The sequence below is a fragment of the Gossypium arboreum genome, chromosome 8 (genome assembly GCF_025698485.1).
Source record: "Gossypium arboreum isolate Shixiya-1 chromosome 8, ASM2569848v2, whole genome shotgun sequence".
Lineage (NCBI taxonomy): Eukaryota > Viridiplantae > Streptophyta > Magnoliopsida > Malvales > Malvaceae > Gossypium > Gossypium arboreum.
The window spans coordinates 30,778,399-30,801,642 of NC_069077.1; the positions used below are offsets into that span (position 1 = coordinate 30,778,399).

General features: G+C 35.6%; 1 non-coding gene across 1 annotated transcript; it reads left to right on the forward strand.

Annotated features, from left to right (window-relative positions):
• The first annotated feature begins 20,376 nt into the window (after positions 1 to 20,376).
• On the forward strand, positions 20,377 to 20,483 carry LOC128279565 (small nucleolar RNA R71). The gene has a single exon (XR_008269767.1). It is a non-coding gene; the product is annotated as a small nucleolar RNA R71 (small nucleolar RNA).
• The last annotated feature ends 2,761 nt before the right edge of the window (positions 20,484 to 23,244 follow it).

Consider the following 23,244-nt stretch of genomic DNA (forward strand, 5'->3'; position numbering starts at 1 on the left):
TTGGCCCAACCAAAATTCTAGAAAAAATTAGTAGATATATATATGAGTCTAGTTTCAGGAAAAATTTACGAATTGGATTTCGAGTTTCGTAACTCGAGATATGATTTTAAAGCGACTGTGATGCAGTTAGCTAGCTTGTCTGGAAATTTTAAAATGAATTGTATGAGCTGTTTAATTAATGAATTAAGTCCGTTAACACCTTGTGTTCGACTCGAAACGGTCTCGGTGCAGGGTGTTACATTTAGTGGTATCGAGCAGGTTTAGTCGGTTCTCGGACTAACCTAGCATGTGTAAAAGTTTAGCTATACATGCCAGCGATCGTGATAGTGTGATGTCTTCCGACGCGTATAAGTACCGTCTTATTTAGGCAGGTACTCTCCAACCGAGCTGCGCCAACCATGTTCAATGTTAAGTAAAGGTATTTGAGTAAAATTATGATTATGATAAGTCTCGGTTCAGAAAAGTATGAATAAAGGTTTATGATACATATGTGATAATATGTGAGATGAAAGTTCATGTTGTGATAAATATTCATATTTGCTTAATGCTCATATGATGTAGTGTATGTGGCTTACTTGATAAGATGAACGGAATAAATAGAAAGTAGTAGAGGTATGAATAAAGGTCATAATATTATGATACGAATGAAAATGTCCTTGTCTTGATTGGATGTCGAATGTTGATGAATGTTAATGGTATATAATTTTATGAGGTAAAGGATTATAATGAAATGAACTTATCTATGTTAAATTGTTGGACTGAATTATATGATTGTAATGATATGTACATGATGATGCACGAAATGAAAGTTGTGATTGTGATGCAAATATCTATGTTTATTTGGCCTTATATAATGTCATGAGCATGAATTAATTTAATTAATTGAATGGATAAGTAAAGCATCTAGAAAACATAGAATGTATGCATAAGTATATTGTCTAAATGGGACAATAGGAAAATTGGTGTAAGCCAACATGAATGAATGACATGATTTTGATGATGTTACTATGATGATGGAAGTTGTGTCATATGTGTATGTATAAGAAAGTCGAGTCAGAGGTCCTACAACCCTCCCCTTACCAAAGTGGTACTTATAATGGAATTTCATGAGATTTGTATTGAATAAGTTTCTGTTGAAAACCCAAAGAGTTCGGTGATAGAATAATTATAAGTATGATCCGAGATTGAAAATGAGCTGATAAGTAAAGTCGAGCCGAAAGTATCGATTGATATAAAGATTATTGGAATTATGCATCGTCCCGATTAGAGAAGGAATTCTCTTTGGTAAATCGAAATTTATTCAGAATGACATTCTTTAGTGAATGATTTAATATGAAATTTGTGACGGCAGAACTAGTTGGGGAAATGATATTTCAAATGTGAATTATCCGAGTGTGACAGTTATGACCGGACAGATTTAGCGATCTCTTTTGAGATGTTCTATGTGTTCACCCGTTCTCGAAATATTTCTATGGCTATTGATCTTGAAGAAATTATTGTTATATGGGAATGTCTTCTAATTTGGTGTTGGATGAAAGCATTGGTAGTCTGATTGGTTTATAATTTATATTGCTCTATTTCATCGGGTATTCTATTTCATTTAAATCGATAAGAATTGATGAGAGAATTCATATGATATTATGATTCTGCTTTCTTCTACTTGATGCTTCATCGATATATATGTATGGGAAGATATATTGATCTTGTTATATTTGATTTCATGGGATTAAATGATGTTTTCTTTTGGACTTTCTTTCTTTGAAGAATTATCGAGGTATTCTGTATTTTCTCTATGAATTTGGTTTTCGATTCTCGGCATAGTATCGTATCTTGGGTTTCTTTATCCTGGATCTCTTTATTCGGATTTCTTTATTCGGTTTCTCTATCTTGGATTTCTTTATTCGGTTTTCTTGTTATCTTTGTTCCATAATTTGTCAATTATGACTCATGTTCAAGTCGTTCTTCACTCGTGATAATCATGTCAAATATGACTATACTTCTAATTTGATCTTGGTAATGTGGTGATTTTAGTATTGGGATTTTTCTAATTTCGTGTAAGGATTTGACATCAAGAAAGGCATAGGTGATAAAAGCGCGAGTTTTAGTCGGTATGGTAAATTATTTATTTGAAAGATTTCATGTGATAATTATGTCGGGATTATTTTCCCAAGTTTGATAATAGAATTTCATTTTGTACAGATCAAAGAGTAAATAGTTTGAACGAGAAGTCTATATTTAATAGAAAGAGTTGAATATTAGTTTAAGTCACTACAAATGATAAGGTTTCCATCTTGTGAAAGCTGAAAAGTTTATTACATGTTGACGAGTTCGGATAGATGAGAATATTGGTAACCAAGCGTCTGAACTAGACTAGTCTACATTGAGCAAAGACTTCGACTTTCGGTAATGTATTGTTGTATGAATTGTGATGTGTTTCAAGACGGTGAGGTAATGTGATAGTTTAGAGCATCCGATGTTACATAAAATCGGAGTTGTTAAAGGGTTAAAGCCGAGCATTGGGATCTATCAAAATTATCCTTGTCAATGTTGATATTGGGATGGAAATGAGAAGGATTATTCTTGAGGCCATATCGAAATTATTTCTATGGCGGAAAGAGGAAAATGTGATGTATCTTATTGTTAAATGTTTGGCGAGATCTATAAATCACATCTGTATTGAATGAATTCCTACTCATCGATTCATGGAATTTCGTGTCTCTTTGATTGTCGGATTTCTTGGAATTCGGTCTCCATTAAATCAAGTTGAGATCCGTGTTTTATGTCATGATATCATGGGAAATTGAGAAGGGTTGAAAATTTAAGAACAGTTGAGAGTTGAGACTGTAGCTTTTAGATCATATGAGAAATTGAAGAGATGTATTGGAGGTACAGTCTAAGTGCAAGTTCTTGGCACCAAATATGAGATTAAAAGTGAAGACCACTTTTACGGTAAGATTTTCGGGGCGAAAATCCACGAAGGGGAGAGTTGTAATATCCCGATTTTGGGCCTAGTCGAAATAGTGGTTTCGTGACCACAAAATCCGAGATATAAATAATTATTTTATGATTATTTTAAGGTCTATGATATGATTGCATGATTGTGTGAAAATTTCGTGAAGAAATTTTATGCATAAAGTGCCTAATTTGAAATTTGGGACTAAATTGAATAAATTGCAAAACTTGTGTTCTAGAAGTATTTTGCATAAAATTGAATTAGATTATTAATTAGAGGTCCTTAAAGAGTAATTTTACCAATTTCTAAGTCTATGGACAAAAATTGGACATGGATGGAATTTTGGAAAGTTTAGTAGTAAGGGCATTTTGGTCATTTAGGGGTAAAATGAATTAAAATACAAAATTAAAAGCCAATTTTGCTCATCTTCAACCCCATGGCCGAATATAGCAAGGAGAAACCATGGCTAGGGTTTTCAAGCTTCCAAGCTCGATTGTAAGTTCGTTCTAGCCTCGTTTTTAATGATTTTTACGTTTTGGAGTCCGTAGCTCGATTTAGCTTATGCTAGCAATAATTTAACCTAGGGTTTATATTTGGAAAAATACCCATAGGTGAAATTTGTGTATTTTGGTGTTTTATGATAGAATATGAGGTTTTAAATTATGTTAGACAACTTGTGCTACTCGGTTTTAAGTGAAAACGAGCAAAAGGGCTTAATCGGTAAAAATACCTAATAGTCATAAGTACATGTTAGAGTGAGAATTTGATGTTGCCATAGAAGGAAAAATGATCAGCATGTCATAAAACATAAGAAAATAGGCTGAATTTTAATTTACGAGCTTTGGGGCAAAAGTGTAAATATGCAAAAGTTTAGGGGCAAAATTGTAATTTTTCCAAAATATGATTTTGGGTCAATTTGAATAATGTGAGTCCTAATTAGACTATATTTTAAATGATAGAGCAAGGAAAACTGAAATTGGGCTAAAATGGGGAAAATACCAAGTTGTGGACGAAATGGTAAAAATAGCCATTTTAGCATACGAGGTAAGTTCATATGTAAATGTTGGTAACATAGTTATTATTTTAAATGTTTTAATGTTTTTTAAATGATATGATAATTATTATGAAATATTATACTTGTGATAATTGTTTGATAATATGTCAAATTATGTGATATACTTGGAAAATGTGAAATACTACCGAGTATCGTATCGGCATTCCGTAGAAGATGGTTGAGACACATGATTGGGAAAAGGTCCGTTGAACCTCGGGAATGGATTAGGATACAAGTGACATGTCACTGGGATATTTGGGCATCCGAACTCGTTGAGTTGAGTCCGAGTTCACTTATGGATGCGACGTCCGAACTCGTTGAGTTGAGTCCGAGTTCGTGAGATGTAACTAGGCATCCGAACTCGTTGAGTTGAGTCCGAGTTCACTTATGGATCGAACGCCCGAGCTCGTTGAGTTGAGTCCGAGTTCACTTATGGGCGGGTTACATGGTAGCTTGGCTACATATGTGGCACTTATGTGCAAACTTTCCATGTATCCGAATTATATTCGATGTGTTCAACGGGTAAAGTTCTACTCAAATGGAGGAATACTCAAGATGAAAGGGACGTATTGGTAAGTGTTGTGAAATGGATAATTTGAACAGGTATGTACTTAACCCTCGGGTTGAAAACTCGATATAACAACAATATGGTAAGATGATAAATGAAAAGGTGATATGAATGTCTTGGTGATGATTATGCAAATGATGTTTTATGTTTGCTTATATGGTTATGTTACTTGCTATTTGCATGTGAGCTTACTAAGCATTTATGCTTACTCCTCCTTTTCATTCCTTGTAGTGTTGACAAGCCAGCTCGGAAATCGGAAGCGGTTAGAGGCACGCTCACACTATCCGTATACCATCTTGACATAATGGCTTGTATATTTTGAGTATGGCATGTATAGCATTATAATCATTTTGTATATATGGTCTTATGATATGGTTATTGAGTGGTATGGAGATAGAAATGCTTGGTAATGATTAGCCATTGGAATGGCTAATCATGATCATATTTGGTATTATGTATGTCAAATTGCTAGCTAATCCATGGAAACCATGAAATAGGTAAAATTTACCATAAAATAGATTCAGACAGCAGCAGTGACGTGAGTTTGAAAAATCACTAAAAATAGTAGAAATGGAATTAAATAATGAATAAGTTATGGAATCGAAGCTTGATGAGTCTATTTTCATATGGAATAAGCGAAACAGGTATATGAGCTATATTTTATGAGATGTTTAAATTTTTGTGAAACAGGGCCAGAGCGATTTCTGGATCCCTGTTCTGACTTTGGAAATTCACCATAAATTTTACAAAGATAATTAGAAGTCATGCTTTATATGTACAGATTCCTTATTGAGTCTAGTTTTATTAGAGATAAACAGCATAGTCATTGAAGCTCTGTACAGGAGATATCTGATTCGTAATACACTGAGGTCAGAGTAGTTGAACCCTGAACAGGGAGACTTTAACTAATAAACTGTACTAATTGGCCCAACCAAAATTCTAGAAAAAATTAGTAGATATATATATGAGTCTAGTTTCAGGAAAAATTTACGGAATTGGATTTCGAGTTTCGTAACTCGAGATATGATTTTTAAAGCGACTGTGATGCAGTTAGCTAGCTTGTCTGGAAATTTTAAAATGAATTGTATGAGCTGTTTAATTAATGAATTAAGTCCGTTAACACCTCGTGTTCGACTCCGGAAACGGTCTCGGGTACGGGGTGTTACATTCTGCCCATGTGAGGAGGTCCAGGTCGTGTTGATTTCGTACGTTGGCCCATTTTCTCTGTTTTTGGCCCGTTTCTCGTTCCTTTCACTCTCCTGTACTCACCTAAGTATAAAATATGAAATTAAGGCATTAGGAGCATCGAATTCACCAAATTTAAGGAAAAATCATCCATAAAATGTGCTAAACATGGGATAGAAATATGTATAAATTACGTTTTATCAAATACCCCCACACTTAAGCATTAGCTTGTCCTCAAGCAAAATCCTCAAATCATAATCAAAATAAATTCTTCTCAACTTATAATTTCTATCGATAATATCTCAAAATAATCCATAGGTAGTCATACATTGAAAATTCAACTGAAAGAACATCAAAGATTCAAACATTCCAAGTTGAGCATTTAATCATGAAAACATAGGTGTCTCCCCTCAACTAAGTAATTACCTTTGATTCAAAATATCATAGAGTTTGACATCCTCACTAAAGATTCACTCAAATCACTTGAGGTGTTTAAGGACAATAAATGAAGCACTCAATAGTCAATAGTGAAAAGTCATTACCATAGGCTTGCATGAAAATCAAATCTCTACCACTATAAATTGAGATGAAACATCAATCAAAAGGTCTTCAGAGGGTTGTAACGTGGCTTTGGTTAGAGGGTGTGGTCACAAATTGAAAGAAAGGGTTAGAATCGAGATTAAATTAAAAAATTACCTAACTAGAAAAATGACTAGTCATCAATTTCGTACAACAGAGCTTTTTCTCAGAATATGGAATTTCACTTCTTTAGCTCAGAAGATCACTACTACATATATGTATACATGTTTTTTTTTAAGAACGAGTCAAATTACAAAATAGAATAAAACATAGCTAAGCAACTATTCAAACTCAAATCTCGACAAAAATAGGGATCAAATTAATTTAGGGGATTTCAACAATAATGTGTTATTGGTTAATATTGAGGGTAAATTAATGAATGGGTTGTTAGGCTCAAGGGGGTTCAGTAAGGGTTAATTATGAAGGTAGGCTTTTGTGGAGTGAGTGGGTTAAACCTAAGTGCCTTTATCATTTTGACATATCAACTCAAATGGTGTGGTCTTGACATGCATAATCAAGCAAGTTCTAGAATAACAATTCAATATTGCCGCACTCAAAGCAACAATAAAAGTGAGCATGAAAAAAATAATAGATGCTCTAAAGGCTCAAGATCTCACAAAAATTATGGCTTTTTGATGTTTAAACTTGTGAATTCCAACACAAGATAATACCTAAACTTGGGGAAACAACCTAAAAGTTTTTAATTCTTCAAAAATCAACTTATCATGATTGATTCCCTAATGTCTTAAAGTTTAAAAAATCAATGCATAAATGCCTACGTTTTCATTCAAGATATATCAATAAACATTATAGACTAATTGGAATTCATTCTAATAGTGTTATAAGAAGATCGCATGAGAATAAAACAAAATTCAGGGATTTTTCTGATATAAAAGACCCCTCCACACTTAAGATGTACATTTCCCTCAATGTACAAAGGTAGATATATTGAAAAAGATAGATTTATAATCATAAGATAGGGAGAAAAGTGAAACTTCCTGAATGATGAATGAATTCCTTGAACTGGAGTTTTGGAGAATAATCGGCGTGAGAGTTGAAGAGGATACTCCGGTGGTGGTAGAGGTTGGGTTCCACAAATGCTGCGCCAAAAGAATATTATAGCTCAAGTTGGCTATAGTCATGGTCGAGCAGGACATGGCAGTCGTGGAGAACCTTTCTCAATGGTGTTTCAAGTTTCTGAGTAATAATGAGCTATGGAGCTCTTTATAACTATGATAGAATTAGGAACTCTTTTAGAAAATATATCAGGAAGACTAAGTACTCATTATGAATTAGCCAAAATTAAAAATTGTAAAATAATAATTATAAAATCTAATAAAAATAAGGTGAAAGAAAAATAAAAAGTGCTCTTAAAATAAAATAAAAATAAAAACAGAAAATAATAAATAAAAGTTTTTAATCATCTTCATGGCTAGATGGTTCACAAGGTGGGGGTGGCGATAAGATGTGGAAGTGTTGACAAATCTGCTGTAGAGTAGCATCAATGTTATCCAAGCGCTAAAAACACTGTTGCTCGAACCGGGTAAGGCGCTCAGAGATGTCAGCGTATGAAGCCGGCGTATCAACTGGACGAGAAGGAGGTGGTGGCTGAGATGGTGGGTCCTCATGACATGGAGGGACATCATCAGTAATATCCTCGGGGGCCTCCTCCTCGGTGGATTGGGCAAGACAGTACTGAGGAGGGAAGGTGCCACGTCATTTCTTGATCATCCTCATACTTAGCATGCTCGAGATGCCCTGTGGGGACATCTGGCCCATGAGAGTGAGGGAGGATGATTGGGCTGCTGTGTTGAGAAGCCCGAAGTCACATAGGGCCCAATGGAGATGACCCCCTTCCTCTATCGCTCCATCTGATGTTGAATGGTGAGCACAATGAAATAAGCAAGGTCTATGACATGTCCGTGCAACATACACCATAGAAAGTAGGCGTCGTGAGTGTTGACGATGCCAGTGCTCTCTCACCTTCCTATTAACGTGTGAGCCAAAATGGCGTGTAAGTACCTCAGAGATGAGGGAGAGCCGATGCCTTGAAGCGACTAGGATTCTAGGAGGCAGCACTAGGGGTGAGGGCGTTCTAACATCATGAAGGAGAGTGATGGATGTGGCGATTGAGAGCGTGGAGTTCATTCTCCTCCATGAATTCCTCAATGTAAAGGCCAAGTGCAGTTCCAAACTCTGGGATGTTCAACTGGCGGACTAGACCGCTGAGGTGAAATTGAATTGTTCCTGGGTCATCAAAATGGCCCATCATGGTCTGAAGATGGAACGTTGAGCAGAGTTCCATAGTGAGTTGGAGATATGTCGGCTCGACAATCTCAAAGAAAAGTCCCTAAGGATTGGTGGTGAGGAGGGCCCGAATTGCATCTACGAGTTGGACTTGTTCTAGCGCAGCCTAATCTATACAGCAGCCCACTTCCAAGGGTCAGGCCCGTAGAATATGGAAATGTTCTTCTTGGGGCCCAATGGGGAACTGCAGGAAAGGGTGACAAATTTTCGTGGTAGGACCCGAGGAAGATGACGCTCCCTTCCTTTTCTTCGAACCAGGGACGAAGGCTTTCTTTCCTCATAAAGACGACATGGTATACCTGCAAGCAAAACCATTATTTCATCGTGATGAATGTTCAAGGTAAGATGAAAACAAATTCAAAAGGGCAAAGTTCATAAATTAAAATTAATAATCTCAGTCACAACTACTAGTAAACTTAATCAAAAAAAATTAATTTTATGATAATAGTATGGGTTTCATAAAAAATGGCAAATAATTCTATGCAGCATATTTTATTGATGGAAAATGTCAACCCAAAAGGTTTGAGTATTTCTATTATCCTAACCATAAATATTCACTTTAAACTAGTCAAATGGAGCAAATAGATCATGAAATGAGTAAGAAGTTCAACATGAAAAAGATGATAACTACTCTAGATACGAAATTTAAGTGATAGAAAGATGAAACTAACATGAAAAGTGTAGATTACTATGATAAATAGCATTAGAAATCAGTAAAATAAAAGAGAAAAGAGTAAACAAACGCTAGAACGAGGAGAATGAGCGTTAAAAATGGGGTTGGAAGTGGCGCACGGGCGTGGTAGGGAGGCTGTGTGGACTTGCAGCAGCTAGGGTTAGGGATTTTGGGTGAAGAAGATGATGAATAGTGAAAGGTATTTATAGATTTTTGGACACACGGCCAAGGAACACGCCCATGTTGTAATATCCTGATTTTGGGCCTAGTCGGAATAGTGGTTTCGTGACCACAAAATTCGAGATAGAAATAATTATTTTATGATTATTTTAAGATCTATGATATGATTGCATGATTGTGTGAAAATTTCGTGATGAAATTCTATGCCTAAAGTGCTTAAATTGAAAGTAGGGACTAAATCGAATAAGTTGCAAAACTTTCATACTAGAAGTTTTTAGTATGAAATTGTTTTGGAATATTAATGAGGAGGTCTTAAATAGCAATTTGACCAATTTTAAGTTCATGGACAAAATTAGGACATGGAAGGAATTTTTGGAAAGTTTAATAGTAAGGGTATTTTGGTCATTTAGTTATTAAAATGAATTAAAAACAAAATTAAAAGCCAATTTTTGTCCATCTTCTTCATTAGGCCGAAATTTCAAGGGTTCTCCATAGCTAGGGTTTGTTTCAAGCTTCCAAGCTCCATAGTAAGTGATTCTAAGCCCCGTTTTTAATGATTTTTACGTTTTTTGAGTCCCGGTAGCTCAATTAAGCTTATGCTAGCAATAATTCAACCTAGGGTTCATATTTGGAAAAATACCCATAGGTGAAATTTGTGTATTTTGGTGTTTTATGATAGAGTATGAGGTTTTAAATTATGTTAGACAACTTGTGCTACTCGGTTTTAAGTGAAAACGAGCAAAAGGGCTTAATCCGTAAAAATACCTAATAGTCATAAGTACATGTTAGAGTGAGAATTTGATGTTGCCATAGAAGGGAAAAATGATCAGCATGTTATAAAACATAAGAATAAGGAATAAAGTTTAATTCTCGAGCCTAGGCGCAAAAGTGTAAATATGCAAAAGTTTAGGGGCAAAATTGTAATTTTCCAAAGTATGATTTTGGGTCAATTTGAATAATGTGAGTTCTAATTAGACTATATTTTAAATGATAGAGCCAGAAAAACTGAAATTCGGGCTAAAATGGGGAAAATACCAAGTTGTGGACGAAATGGTAAAAGTAGCCATTTTCGCATACGAGGTAAGTTCATGTGTAAATGTAGTAACATAATTGTTGTTTTAAGGAATTTAATGTTGGTTATATGATATGATGTTTATTATTATCATGAAACGTTATGTTTTGTGGTTATTGTTGAATAATATGTAATTATGTGAATTACTTGATGAGTATGAACTATCACCGAGTATCGGTTCCGATATTCTGTGGAAGACGGCAAAGATGTGAGATCGAGGAGAAAAGTCCGTTTGAACCTTAGGAATAGATTAGGATACAAGTGACATGTCACTAGGATGGTTAAGCATCCGAACTCGTTGAGTTGAGTCTGAGTTCACTTATGGATGCGAATGTCCGAACTCGTTGAGTTGAGTCCGAGTTCGAGAGATGTAACTAGGCATCCGAGCTCGTTGAGTTGAGTCCGAGTTCACTTATGGATGCGAACACCCGAGCTCATTGAGTTGAGTCCGAGTTCACTTATGGGCAGGTTACATGGTAGCTTGGCTACATATGTGGCACTTATGTGCAAACTTTCCATGTATCCGAATTATATTCCGATGTGTTCAACGGGTAAAGTTCTACTGAAATGGAGGAATACTCAAGATGAAAGGGACGTATTGGTAAGTGTTGTGAAATGGATACTTTGAACAGGTATGTACTTAACCCTCAGGTTGAAAAATCGATATAACAACAATATGGTAAGATGATAAATGAAAATGTGATATGAATGTCTTGGTGATGATTATGCAAATGATGTTTTATGTTTGCTTATATGGTTATGTTACTTGCTATTTGCATGTGAACTTATCAAGCATTTATGCTTACTCCCTCCTTTTCATTCCTTGTAGTTTTGACAAGCCAGCTCGGAAATCGGGAACGGTCGGAGGCTCGCTCACACTCTCCGTATACCATCTTGGCATAATGGCTTGTATATTTTGAGTATGGCATGTATAGCATTATAATCATTTTGTATATATGGTCTTATGATATGGTTATTGAGTGGTATGGAAATGTTTGGTAATTATTAGCCAATGGAATGGCTAATCATGATCATATTTGGTGTTATGTATGCTAAATTGCTAGCTAATCCATGGAAACCATGAAATAGGTAAATTTTACCATAAAATAGATTCAGACAGCACCAATGACGTGAGTTTGAAAAATCACTAAAAATATTAGAGATACAATTAGATGATGAATAATATATTAAATTGAAGAATTATGAGTCTATTTTCATATGGATGGAACAAAACAGGTATATGAGTTATATTTTATGAGATGTTTAAATTTTTGTGAAACAGGGCTAGAGCGATTTCTGGATCCCCTATTCTGACTTTGTAAATTCACCATAAATTTTATAAAGATAATTAGAAGTCATTCTTTATATGTACAGATTCCTTATTGAGTCTAGTTTTATTAGAGACAAACGGTATAGTCATTTTAGCTCTGTAGAGGGAGATATCTGATTTGTAATACACAGAGGTCAGAGTAGTTGAACCCTGAAATAGGGGAGAATTTAACTAATAAACTGTACTAATTGGTCAGATCAAAAATTCTATAAAAAAATTAGTAGATAGATATATGAGTCTAGTTTCAGGAAAAATTTACGGAATTAGATTTCGAGTTTCGGAACTCGAGATATGATTTTTAAAGTGACTGTGATGCAGTTAGCCAGCTTGTCTGGAAATTTTAAAATGAATTGTATGAGTTGTTTAAGTAATGAATTAAGTCTATTAACACCTCGTGTTCGACTCCGGCAATGGTCTCGGGTATGGGGCGTTACATTTAGTGGAATCAGAGCAGGTTTAGTCGGTTCTTAGACTAACCGAGCATGTGTAAAAGTTTAGCTATACATGCCACTGATTTGTGATAGTGTGATGTCTTACGACGCGTATGAGTACCATCTTATTTAGACAGGGTACTCTCCAACCGAGCTGTGCCGACCATGTTCAATGTTATGTGAAGGTATTTGAGTAAAGTTATGATTATGATAAGTCTCGGTTCAGAAAAGTATGAATAAAAGTTTATGATACATATGTGATAATATGTGAGATGAAAGTTCATGTTGTGATAAATATTCATATTTGCTTAATGCTCATATGATGTAGTGTATGTGGCTTACTTGATAAGATGAACGGAATAAATAGAAAGTAGTAGAGGTATGAATAAAGGTCATAATATTATGATACAGTGAAAATGTCCTTGTCTTGATTTGGACGTTGAATGTTGATAAATGTTAATGATATATAATTTTATGAGATAAAGGATTATAATGAAATGAACTTATCTATGTTAAATTGTTGGACTGAATTATATGATTGTAATGATATGTACATGATGATGCACGAAATGAAAGTTGTGATTGTGATGCAAATATCTATGTTTGTTTGGCCTTATATAATGTCATGAGCATGAATTAATTTAATTAAATGAATGGATAAGTAAAGTCAGTATAGAAAACATAGAATGTATGCATAAGTATATTGTCTAAATGGGACAATAGGAAAATTGGTGTAAGCCAACATGAATGAATGACATGATTTTGATGATGTTACTATGATGATGGAAGTTATGTCATATGTGTATGTATAAGAAAGTCGAGTCAGAGGTCCTACAACCCTCCCCTTACAAGTGGTATTTATAATGGAATTTCATGAGATTTGTATTGAATAAGTTTCGGTTGAGAACCCAAAGAGTGCAGTGATAGAATAATTATAAGTATGATTAGAGATTGAAAATGAGCTGATAAGTAAAGTCGAGCCAAGAAAGTATCAGATTGACGTAAAGATTATTGGAGTTATGCCTTTGTCCCGATTAGAAAAGGAATTCTCCTTGGTAAACCGAATTACTCAGGTGCAAGGTCGAGAAAAGTGTAAATCGAAATTTATTCAGAATTGGCCTTCTTTAGTGAATGGTTTAATATGAAATTTGTGACGACAAAACTAGTTGGGGAAATGATAATTGAAATGTGAACTATCTGAGTGTGACAGTTATGACTAGACAGATTTAGCAGTCTCTTTTGAGATGTTCTATGTGTTTACCCATTCTCAGAAATATTTCTATGGCTATTGATCTTCTGAAGAAATTCTTGTTATATGGGAATGTCTACTAATTCTGGTGTTGGATGAAAGCATTGGTAGTCTGACTGGTTTATAATTTATATTGCTCTATTTCATCGGGTATTCTATTTCATTTCGTCTTATAAGAATTGATGAGAGAATACGTATGATATTATGATTCTGTTTCTTCTACTTGATGCTTCATCTGATATATATGTATGGGAAGATATATTGATCTTGTTATATTTGATTTCAGTGGGATTAAATGATGTTTTCTTCTGGACTTTCTTTCTTTGAAGAATTATCGGGGTATTCTGTATTTTCTCTATGAGTTTGGTTTTCGATTCTCCGACATAGTATCATATCTTGGGTTTCTTTATTCTGGATTTCTTTATTCTGGATTTCTCTATCTTGGATTTCTTTATTCGGTTTCCTTGTTATCTTTGTTCCATAATTTGTCAATTATGACTCGTGTTCGAAGTGTGTTCTTCAGCTCGTGATAATCATGTCAAATATGACTATACTTCTAAAAATCTTAGTAATGTGGTGATTTTAGTTTTGGGATTTTTTCTAATTTCTGTGTAAGGATTTGACATCAGTAAAGGCATAGGTGATAAAAGCGCGAGTTTCAGTCGGTATGGTAAATTATTTATTTGAAAGATTTCATGTGACAATTATGTCGGATTATTTTCCCAAGTCGATAATAGAATTTCATTTTGTACGATAAAAGAGTAAGTAGTTTGAACGAGAAGTGTATATTTATTAGAAAAGAGTTGGATATTAGTTCAAGTCACTACGAATGATAAGGTTTCCATCTTGTGAAAGCTGAAAAGTTTATTACGTGTTGACAGAGTTCGGATAGATGACAATATTGGTAACTGAAGCGTCTGAACTAGACTAATCTACATTGAGTAAAGACTTCGACTTTCGAATGTCTTGTTGTATGAATTGTGATGTGTTTCAAGACGGTGAGGTAATGTGATAGTTTAGAGCATCCGATGTTACATAAAATCGGAGTTGTTAAAGGGTTAAAGCCGAGCATTGGGATCTATCAAAATTATCCTTGTCGGTGTTGATATTGGGATGGAAATGAGAAGGATTATTCTTGAGGCCATATCGAATTATTTCTATGGCGGAAGCAGGAAAATGTGATGTATCCTATTGTTAAATGTTTGGCGAGATCTATAAATCATATCGTATTGAATGAATTCCTACTCATCGATTCATGGAATTTCGGTCTCTTTGATTGTTGGATTTCTTGGAATTCGGTCTCCATTAAATCAAGTTGAGATTCGGGTTTTATGTCATGATATCATGGGAAGCGAGAAGGGTTGAAAGTTTAAGAACAGTTGAGAGTTGAGGCGTAAGCTTTTAGATCATATGAGAAATTGAAGAGATGTATTGGAGGTGCAGTCTAAGTGCAAGTTCTTGACCGAATATGAGATTAAAAGTGAAGACCACTTTTACGGTAAGATTTTAGGGGCGAAAATCCCTAAAGGGAGAGTTGTAATATCCCGATTTTGGGCCTAGTTGGAATAGTGGCTTCGTGACCACAAAATCCGAGATAGAAATAATTATTTTATGATTATTTTAAGGTCTATGATATGATTTCATGATTGTGTGAAAATTTCGTGATGAAATTCTATGCCTAAAGTGCTTAAATTGAAAGTAGGGACTAAATCGAATAAGTTGCAAAACTTGCATTCTAGAAGTTTTAGTATGAAATTGTTTTGGAATATTAATGAGGAGGTCTTAAATAGCAATTTGACCAATTTTAAGTTCATGGACAAAATTAGGACATGGAAGGAATTTTGGAAAGTTTAGTAGTAAGGGTATTTTGGTCATTTAGTTATTAAAATGAATTAAAAACAAAATTAAAAGCCAATTTTTGTCCATCTTCTTCATTAGGCCAAAATTTCAAGGGTTCTCCATAGCTAGGGTTTGTTTCAAGCTTCCAAGCTCCATAGTAAGTGATTCTAAGCCCCGTTTTTAATGATTTTTACGTTTTTGGAGTCCCGGTAGCTCAATTAAGCTTATGCTAGCAATAATTCAACCTAGGGTTCATATTTGGAAAAATACCCTTAGGTGAAATTTTTGTATTTTGGTGTTTTATGATAGAATATGAGGTTTTAAATTATGTTAGACAATTTGTGCTACTCGATTTTAAGTGAAAACGAGCAAAAGGGCTTAATCGGTAAAAATACCTAATAGTCATAAGTACATGTTAGAGTGAGAATTTGATGTTGCCATAGAAGGGAAAAATGATCAGCATGTTATAAAACATAAGAATAAGGAATAAAGTTTAATTCCCGAGCCTAGGGGCAAAAGTGTAAATATGCAAAAGTTTGGGGGCAAAATTGTAATTTTTCCAAAATATGATTTTGGGTCAATTTGAATAATGTGAGTCCTAATTAGACTATATTTTAAATGATAGAGCAAGAAAAACTGAAATTCGGTCTAAAATGGAGAAAATACCAAGTTGTGGACGAAATGGTAAAAGTAGCCATTTTCGCATACGAGGTAAGTTCATGTGTAAATGTAGTAACATAATTGTTGTTTTAAGGAATTTAATGTTGTTTATATGATATGATGTTTATTATTATCATGAAACGCTATGTTTTGTGGTTATTGTTGAATAATATGTAATTATGTGAATTACTTGATGAGTATGAACTATCACCGAGTATCGGTTCTGATATTTTGTGGAAGACGGCAAAGATGTGAGATCGAGGAGAAAAGCCCGTTTGAACCTTAGGAATAGATTAGGATACAAGTGACATGTCACTAGGATGGTTGAGCATCCGAACTCGTTGAGTTGAGTCCGAGTTCACTTATGGATGCGAATGTCCGAACTCGTTGAGTTGAGTCCGAGTTCGAGAGATGTAACTAGGCATCCGAGCTCGTTGAGTTGAGTCCGAGTTCACTTATGGATGCGAATGCCCGAGCTCGTTGAGTTGAGTCCGAGTTCACTTATGGGCGGGTTACATGGTAGCTTGGCTACATATATGGCACTTATGTGCAAACTTTCCATGTATCCGAATTATATTCCGATGTGTTCAACGGGTAAAGTTCTACTAAAATGGAGGAATACTCAAGATGAAAGAGACGTATTGGTAAGTGTTGTGAAATGGATACTTTGAACATGTATGTACTAACCCTCGGGTTGAAAAATCGATATAACAACAATATGGTAAGATGATAAATGAAAATGTGATATGAATGTCTTGGTGATGATTATGCAAATAATGTTTTATGTTTGCTTATATGGTTATGTTACTTGCTATTTGCATGTGAACTTATTAAGCATTTATGCTTACTCCCTCCTTTTCATTCCTTGTAGTTTTGACAAGCCAGCTCGGAAATCGGGAATGGTCGGAGGCTCGCTCACACTATCCGTATACCATCTTGGCATAATGGCTTGTATATTTTGAGTATGGCATGTATAGCATTATAATCATTTTGTATATATGGTCTTACGATATGGTTATTGAGTGGTATGGAAATTCTTGGTAATGATTAGCCATTGGAATGGCTAATCATGATCATATTTGGTGTTATGTATGCTAAATTGCTAGCTAATCCATGGAAACCATGAAATAGGTAAATTTTACACTAAAATAGATTCAGACAGCACCAATGACGTGAGTTTTAAAAATCACTAAAAATAGTAGAGATACAATTAGATGATTAATAATATATGGAATTGAAGAATTATGAGTCTATTTTCATATGGGTGGAACAAAACAGGTATATGAGTTATATTTTATGAGATGTTTAAATTTTTGTGAAACAGGGCCAGAGCGATTTCTGGATCCCCTATTCTGACTTTGTAAATTCACCATAAATTTTACAAAGATAATTATAAGTCATTCTTTATATGTAAAGATTCCTTATTGAGTCTAGTTGTATTAGAGACAAACAGCATAGTCATTGAAGCTCTGTAGAGGGAGATATCTAATTTGTAATACACAGAGGTCAGAGTAGTCGAACCCTGAAATAGGGGAGACTTTAACTAATAAACTGTACTAATTGGCCAGACCAAAAATTCTAGAAAACAATTAGTAGATAGATATATGAGTCTAGTTTTAGGAAAACTTGACGGAATTAGATTTCGAGTTTCAGAACTCGAGATATGATTTTTAAAGCGACTATGATGCAGTTAGCCAGCTTGTCTGGAAATTTTAAAATGAATTGTATGAGTTGTTTAAGTAATGAATTAAGTCTATTAACACCTCGTGTTCGACTCCGGCAATGGTCTCGGGTACGGGGCGTTACACGTGTTCCCCAATTTTTTCCCGTGAGATTCGTGAATTTTGAATTTGGGCACGTTTGACTTTTGGCCCATGCCCGTGTTCTTTGGGCGTGTGGGTCCACACGACTGTGTCGCACGGCCGTGTCTGTCTTCGTTCGCTTCTCCCACGCCTGTGTTAATCTAACAGGTTCGCCTACTGTTGCTCGGCACGGGCGTGTCTCACTCTCGTGTTAATTTGACAGGTTTGGCCACGGTTTCCAGGCACGGGCGTGTCGCATGCCCGTGTTGTTTTTGCAAGTTCACCCACGGCCATGTCGCATTGCCGTGGCGATTTATTGCAGCCCGTGCTGGGTAAAATCTTTGCCCTATTTTCACACGATCCTAAGCACGCCCGTGTGCTTGGCCGTGTCTGTATGGTAAACCTATATTCAAGTGCTCCATTAGTAAGTTAGGTGTTAAACAGTAAAATTTAAAGAAGTTAATACAGTTAGTGCTCGAGTGGACTCCCGAGAAGCGCTTATTTACAGTCTAAGCCTGACTTACCTCTCCATTGAATGGTCATGGTTGTTCGAGGAGTTTGTACTCCTCATTTCTGCTGTGAATCTCATCAAAATAAGGTTTTAGGCGGGTATTGTTTACCTTAGAAGTGCAAAACTTGGGATAACTTACCTTGATTGTACAAAATGGGAAAATGCTAAGTACCGTAAGAGGGATTTCTTCACTCGGTTTGGCAGTGACAATGTGAGGATCTGCAGCATCTAAGAAAACTTTATCTCCAACCATAAGTTGGTTTGGAAAGGTATTGAGCTTGTTCTGGCATAGTTTTGGTTTATCATGTGTTCTCGATTTATGTGTCCACCATTCATCTAGCTCCTCAATTTGTAGCCTTAATTCTTCATGAATAGGTCTTCCACTATTACTTGAAAATGGCTCATGTACTTCCTTCAAACTCATTTCCTACAAAGTAGGTTGCACCATATTGTCAGTTTTAGTAGAATGGTTTAGACAATCACCTTCAATTTTCGATGTGTTGCCAAAATTAATAGCTTGAAGGGTGATTGTTTCATCTCCCACACGAAGTGTGAGCTCACCTGTGCCAACTTCAATAATCGTTCTAGTAGTTGCTAAAAAGGGCCTTCCTAAAATCAAAGGAGTGTTGCTATCCTCCTTTATGTCTAGAACAACGAAGCCAAGGGAAATATAAATTTATCGATTTTAAATAGCACATCTTTAATAATACCCCTTGGAAATCTTATAGTTTTATCTGCTAATTGAATGCTCATCCTAGTTTGTTTGGGTTTCCCAAGACCTAGTTGTCTAAACATTTTGTAAGGCATGACGTTAATACTAGTCCCTAAATCAGCTAATGCATTATTAACATCTAAACTACCAATTAAACAAGGAATAGTAAAACTCCCTGGATCTTTTAGTTTGTTGGATAGTTTATTCTGTAGAATAGCTGAGCAAACTGCGTTTAGCTTCACATACGAAGCCTCGTCCAACTTTCGCTTATTTTATAAAAGCTACTTTAAAAATTTCATTGTGTTTGGCATCTGTGATAGAGCTTCAATAAACGATAAGTTAATATGTAATTTTTTTAAGAGTTTAAGGAATTTACCAAATTGTTCATCTAAGCGGTCTTTCCTTGTCACATTAGGGTATGGCACACGAGGTTTGTATTTTGTACTTACCGGTTTCTTCTCATTTTGGTCTACCTTACCTTTACCTTTGCTTATATCAGTTTCTTGTCTTGGTTTTGGTTCAGGTATGATTAAACCTTCCTCATCTTGACTAGTAATCGCATTGAGTTGCTCCCTTGGGTTAGATTCTGTGTTGCTTGGCAAGCTACCTTGTGGTCATTCAGAAATCAACTTGGCAAGATGTCCAATCTGAGTTTCAAGCCCTTGGATCGATGCTTGTTGATTCTTAAGTGCAGTCTCGGTATTCTAAAAGTAGGTTACTGACACCGATATAAACTTTGAGAGCATATCTTCAAGGTTCGGCTTCTTTTCCTGTTGGTAAGGTGGTTGTAGGTAGCCTAGAGGTGGCCTCCCCATGAAAAATTTGGGTGGTTAGTCCAACCTGCACTATAAGTATTGCTATATAAGTTATTTTGGGATCTAGAGTTATTGTTACCCATATATTGGACTTGTTCCTCCTCGATGCTAGGGTTGAAGGGTTGATATTATGTGCATGCTCCTCCTCCATTCGAATCACACCTCATGATTGGATGTACCTGAGTAGAACCACACAAACCGTCAATCTTTTTATTTAAGAGTTCTACTTGGTTAGATAGCATAGTAACTACGTCGAGGTTGAAAACATCGGCTACTTTCGTCGGCTTTATTCTCATAACTTGCCGTTGATAGTTATTCAGTGACATCTCCTCAATAAATTCGTAAGCTGCCTCAGGTGTCTTGTTATTGATAATTCCTCTAGCGGTTGCATTAATCATCTACCGAGTTGAAGGATTCAGGCCATTATGGAACTTTTGAACCTATAGCCAAAGCGGTAACCCATGGTGAGGGCACCTTCTTAAAAGGTCCTTGTATCTCTCCCATGCATGTTAGAGTGTTTCTAAATCCATCTGCACAAAAGTAGAGATATCATTACGTAATTTGGCTGTTTTAGCCGGCGGAAAGTATTTTAATAGAAACTTTTCAGTCATTTGTTCCCAAGTAGTAATTGACCCTCGTGGTAATGAGTTCAACCACTGTTTAGCTCTTTTCCTCAACGAAAAGGGAAACAACCGAAGGCAAATGGCGTCATCAGAAATGCCATTAATTTTAAAGGTATCGCAAATTTCAAGGAAATTTGCCAAGTGAGCATTGGGATCCTCCTCCTGCAAACCATCAAACTGAACAAATTACTGTAACATTTGAATTGTGTTAGGTTTCAGTTCAAAATTATTTGCAGCAATAACAGGTCTAACTATGCTCAATTCAGTTCCTGTTAAAGAAGGTTTAGCATAATTATACATAGCACGCGGAGCAGGATTTTGATTAACAGCAATTGCAGGAGGTAGCGGATTTTCTTGGTTTTCAGCCATCTCCTCGGTTGTGGTTTGAATATTGACCTCTTGCTCTTTCTCTGTGTATCTTAAGCTTCGCTTTATTTCTCTTTGGTTTCTGCAAACTGTGCGATCGATCTCACTATCAAATAGTAATGGTCCTGACGAGTTTCTTCTAGTCATAAACTATAAGAACCTACCAGAAAAAGGGAAAAAGAAGAATTAGTAATAAAAATTAGAATAAAATTTAAATTGAAGTAAAAGTAAATGGCTAAAGTAATAAAAATCGAGTGTTCCTAATATCTTAGTTCCCTGGCAACAGCGCCAAAAACTTGATACGTGATATTCGTGATAGGTTTTAAACATTTATAATGAATCATTCTTGAAACTAACTATTATCATGATAAAGGCAAGTGTACCTATTGAACAGTAGTATAGCTTTAGCAAGACCGGATTGTCGAACCCAAAGGAACTAAAAGTACTAGTAATGACTATCTTTTCATTATCTAGCCTAAGAATAATGGGGTTTGTTTTAACTAACTAAGTAACTAAACTAAGAATTCATAGAAAATAGAATTGGAGAATTACTTTGGGAAAAACGATTGAATTAAGACAATACCTAAGGAAAAATCCACCTATACTTCACTTGTTATTTGACTCTGAATCAGACGATTTATTCATTTGACTTAATCCTTAGAAATCCCTAAGTTATATTATTATCCCTCTTGAGATTAACAACGTCTAACCCTAGGTTGAATAATTGAAATCTCTTTCTAATTAACTCGCTAGGGTTGCATTAACTCGATCTATGGATCCCCTTATTAGGTTTCACCCTAATCCGGCAAAATCTTGTCACCCTATCTCTAGGCGCGCAATCAACTTCGCTTAATTATGACAAATGTACTCTTAGATAGGGTCTATTCCTCCTCTGAATAAGAGCTTAACTTGAATCAATAGCCTGGAATATCAAAACAAGAATTAAGAACACGTAATTAAGAACAAGTCAAATATTTATCATACAGTTCAGATAATAATAACAAGATCTGTCTTAGGTTTCATTCCCCTTAGGTATTTAGGGTTTTTAGTTCATAACTAAAAAGGTAAACATCTCATAAGAATAATGAATACTAAAGATAAAGAAAAACCCAAAACTCTTGAAGGGAAATTGAGGGGAGATCTTCAGTCTTGATGATGAATCTAGCTTCTGAGATGGATCAATCGGATTTCCTTGAGCAGTTCCCTGCTTCCTCTCTCTCCCCCACTTTTCTCTCCTCCTTTAGGGTGTATTTATAGGCTTTAAAATGCCTAAGAACCCTCAAAATTGGCCTTTTTCGAATTGGACTAAACTTCGGCTCGGTAGGAACATGCCCGAGTGACATGCCCGTGTGTGATTGCTTAAGGCCGTGGTCAAGCCTATTAAATAGGCACGGGCATGTGGTCCACCCGTGTGAGTCGTGCTTTGATTCTGCCAAATTGACATGGCATTGTGGTGTGCCCATGTGAGGAGGTCCAGGCCATGTTGATTTTGTACGTTGGCCCATTTTCTCCATTTTTGGCCCGTTTCTTGTTCCTTTCACTCTCCTATGCTCACCTAAGTATAAAATATGAAATTAAGGCATTAGGAGCATCGAATCCACCAATTTTAAGGAAAAATCATCCATAAAATGTGCTAAGTATGGGATAGAAATATGTATAAATTACGGTTTATCAGAGGAAGTATGTGAGGATTGCATGGTTGCTTGACAACCGTGGATCCACCGACGGCTACCATTGATGTGTATATGAGGATCGCATGGATGCAATGAAAGTAGTACCACAATCGAGCTACCATTGATGTGTATCGGATGGGTGGGTCGATATTTATATCCCCACATGATGTGTACCGGGGGACGGAGTTGGTGTATAGTGGTTGGAATGTTGGGGTGGGTTGCACAGCATTGCATTAATGACATTATGGTGATTGATGTTTGCTTAAGACTCTTTGAGGTTTGTACACACTGAGTTTTCAAAAACTCACCCCCTCTTTTATTTTTCTCAAGTGATGCTCAGGAGGAGGATCAATGGTTGGAGGGACTCCATGGTGGCCAGCTAGCAAGACGACTTGGACTTGATTTTTCTTTTGAAAAAAAACATATAGTTTCTAGTTTATTAAGTTATTTCAGACTGGATTGTAATAAGGCCCTCCCTCTGGTTATTGTTCAAATTAGGATTATTATTTTCATGCATTACGTTTGTGAGAAGTTGAGCATGGGTTCCCTAAACCATAGTTTTTGAAATACTACATTTCTGCAACTGAAAAGAAACTTTACAAAGTAATTAAGTGTTTTCATTCTAAGGAAGGGTTTTTGATAAAACACTTCATTGTGACACA